This window comes from Herpailurus yagouaroundi, unplaced genomic scaffold (genome assembly GCF_014898765.1).
Source record: "Herpailurus yagouaroundi ecotype Mexico unplaced genomic scaffold, PumYag 28, whole genome shotgun sequence".
Classification (NCBI taxonomy): Eukaryota; Metazoa; Chordata; class Mammalia; order Carnivora; family Felidae; genus Herpailurus; species Herpailurus yagouaroundi.
The window spans coordinates 36039924-36043949 of record NW_024412376.1 but is presented as its reverse complement, the minus strand read 5'-3'; positions in this window follow the sequence as shown (position 1 = coordinate 36043949).

Genomic DNA, 4026 nt, shown 5'->3' with positions numbered 1-4026 from the left:
ACAACGATGCTGTCATTCTCATTCTTCTGGAGCCCATTGAGAAAAAGACCATCCCCCAGCGTTTCTGTAAGCTGCGGAAGATAATGAACACCAAGACCTACCTGGAGTGGCCCACAGACGAAGCTCAGCAGCAAGGGTTTTGGTTAAACTTGAGAACTGCAATAAAGTCCTAGGTTCCTTCATTAAAGGCCAGTCTTGGTCTGGTGGTGGTCTTTATATCACTAGTTGTAGCTGAGTCCATTCTGACAGTTATAGGTGGACCACATAAATGCACTGTCATTTGAAGGCTTGCTTACTAAAACCACTAAAACTGTTCATATTTTGTCTAGAGTGCTGGTTCTTTTAAATGTTTTATTATTATTTTTGGGGGGGGGGGGGAGGGGCGGGGAGAGAGGGAGAGAGGATCCCAAGCAGGCTCTGTGCTGTCAGCACAGAGCCCAATGTGGGGCTCAAACTCACGAACTGTGAGATCATGACCTGAGCTGAAATCAAGACTCGGACGCTTAACTGACTGAGCTGCCCAGGTGCCTCTAGAGTGCTGTTTTATAAAAACTACCAGATTAAAAATTAAATGCTCTTGGCTTTTTATTAATCCTATGAGATGATCATGATCTGAGTCCATTATCGACATCTGAATTATCTGTAGCAATTGGTTTAGTTCATTAGGAAATAGCACGAAGGAACAGATTTCCCATGAATGTGTTGGTCAGTTTTCTGCAAGGATATTCATGCATGTCTGCAGATGGCATTCTCTACCCCACTTAGCTGTTTCCTCACTGTGTGACTGCTCTCAAGAACAAGAAGGCAAAAGGTTGGTGCACTCAGCCAAACTTGTTGCTGTTCCTAGAAAGAAGTGCCTTGAGTCCGCATTAAACTTTACAGTATGCAAAGTACCTAGATGGTGTATTTTCACATGAACTGGGTCTGTCTTTCTGGGTGTTTGATAGGTTTCTCCAGTCATAGTTACTTGAGAAAGTATATATAACACAATATACAGTAAATTGTGGCTTCCCATGAAAATTAAACTAATGAAGTACAGTTGACCTAGAACAAGGCAGGGCTTAGGGGCAGTAATGTACCCCCTCCCTCTGCACACTCAAACATCTGTGTGTGTAACTTTTGACTTCCCAAACCTTAACTACTAGTCGTCTACTGTTGATTGGAAGCCTTACTGATAACATAAGCAGCCAATTAACACACATATTGTATGTTATATATATTATTGTATGTGGTATTCTTACACTAAAGTCAGCCAGAGAAAAGAACATCTTATTAAGAAAACCATACATCTGAGCATAAGTAGACCCATGCAGTTTTAACCTGTGTTGTTCAAGGGTCAAGTGTGAATGAAATACTTAGTTTAGAAGACCACGAAGGAAGCCTCCCACATCCCTGACTCTAATCTTCCTTCAGCCTTTACCTCTGGGTGAAGTTCTGATTAGTGTCTAGTTACTCTGACTCTCGGTCCCTGTCTTCTCATCCATTTCTCCTGCAGCATCTTGCTTTTTTCTTCTGAAAAAGTCTTGTTTCTGATTCTAAAAAAGGCTCTCTTTTCCTCTGAACATTTACAAAAGCACATGTGAAGTAAGTAGATCTTTAAACAAGTATATGCCTAGCAATTCCTCAGTGTGACTCAAAAAATATTTGGTACACAATAATTTAAAAGATAGATACTACTTCCATATGTTAATTTTTATAAGCTAGAGTTAATACTACCTTGCATTTAATGCAATGAAATAAATTAAGCTAAGAACTATTTGCTGATTCGACACAAATTTCTTAAGTTGGGAACCACATGTGAAAGGAAGCTAACCTCCTCTGACCTGCTCAGTTCTTTTTTTTTTTTTTTTAATGTTTATTTATTTTGAGAGAAGGTGAGCACGGGAGGGGCAGAGAGAGAGGGCGAGAAAGAGAATCCCAAGCAGGCTCTGCACTGTCCGCACAGAGCCCCATGTGGGGCTCTGACTCACAAACTGTGAGATCATGACCCGAATAGAAATGACCGAGTAGAAATGACCTGACCTGCTTAGTTCTCAGCCAGGACTGGGTTCATGTGCTTCATTGAGCTCTGGAGTCAGAAAAACCTGGGTCAGTAGATGCGTATCTTTGGGCAAGTCACTTAACCTGTCCCCAAATATTCTCCTGCCCTTAGAATAGGAACAGTAATATCTACATCAGAGGGTATGATGTAGGTCTGAATGTACAGCAGGGTAAGTAAACCAATGAGTGCATGCCCCTTGGTTCCCACTCCCTCTGGAGGGGTGAGGGGGGCAAGAGGACCAAACCTCTGAGAACGGGAACCATGGAAGTTTGCGTCGGGTAATAGGGATGCCGGTAGTGGATGTTAGCTATTATTTTTTTCCCCAAGAAGTGATTCATCTTACAGATTATAGTTTATAAATGTATATTTTTCTCTTATGGGTACTAGCAGTGATACAAGGGACCCTGTTTGTTTTTGTTTTGTTTTTGTAGAAAAATATCCCAGAGAAATAAATTCATGAAGTGCATAGCAGATTTTAGGCCTGGGGAAACTCACAGTGTTTCTTCTCTCTCATAACAACTCCTGGGAAGTATGAAGGAGGAAACAGTAGCTAGTCTAAGAAAAAAATGGACAAATTCAGGAGAAGGAAACTTGAGATGCTACGGAAACCAAAGGCAATTATGGACTATTTGCTTTACTTCTCTATGTCCTCCATTAAGTACAATGTTAATTATCATGAGAACCAGATAAATTTAACATGGACTTGGTCTGTAGATTTAATTTCAGTAATTTAAACAGCAATAGAAATAGCTCCATGGTTAATTGCTAGATTTGAAGTAATATAAAAATAATCTTTATTTTTCTCATTGCAAATGTTAAACATGTTCACTGTAGAAATTTCGGACACGAGGTAAGAGCATAGAAAGAACGAATCCACTCTTCCCCCTTCACCTTGGGATGACCACTGGTAACTGTGTAGTGTATAGTTCTCCATAATTTTTTCAACGTATATATACATATTCAAAAAATTGGGATGAGGTTTTCAATGCCTAAACTATGAAGGGAATGGCATCTTTATTGTTTTGTGTGAGCTTGTTTAGTGATTATCCAACATTTCTGAACTCTGAGGGTCATTTAGAATTCTATGCAGACACATATGGTTTACTCTCCCTGAGTTGCAAAGGGTTCTAAAGGCTATCCTCCTGCAGCTGTTCATAAAAGATAAATGGGAAATGCATCAGAGGTCAATTTAAGGGCTCCTTTTATAGAAGAAAACACTTTAAGGTAGTGCTTTATCCAACAGTGACGTGTTTTTATTTGTCAATAGACTATAAGCTCAGGAATCTTGTTTTCTCTCCTTAATCGTTGCCCATGCCTGGTATGGAATAAGCATTGAATTAATGAAATATTTGCTGAATAGGGAAATAAATCAGAGTTCAATCTAATAATCTGGATGGTGAGTCAATCATAATACTGAAGCATTGGGAAGTTTCAAGAAGGAAAATTACCAACAGGTAGAAAAAATCTGAGTGTGAGTTTTTTCATTATGGTTGTGATAGAACTTTGAATAGCATTAAGAACATGGCCTACGTTTTTGATAGTAGGTGTGTTTCCTTCTACTTCATACAAGTATAATGTCTTCAAGTGTGCAGAGTAGATGTCTGATATGTGTGTGGTGGTCGCTGTTCAACAACTCACCAGCAATTTAAAACAAATTAATTTGGGGAGTCTATCGTTCTTGAGTTAATTCTTTTGGACAGTTCTTTCCTATTCCATTAATTTTACCCCCTCCTGCTGGATTAATTTATTCTTTCAGCAAATAATTACTGAGTGCCTATTATATCCAGCCAGTGCTCCAAGTGCTGGAGATACAACAGGGAACTAAATAGATAAAATTCTCTGCCTTCCTGGAAGGGGAGACAAACAATAACAAACAAATGTATGGTATGATTTCAGGTGTTGATAAGTGCTATGAAGAAAATAAAAGCAGAGTACAGCAACAGTGATGGTGTGTGCGCGTGTGTGTGTGCATGCGTGCATGTGAA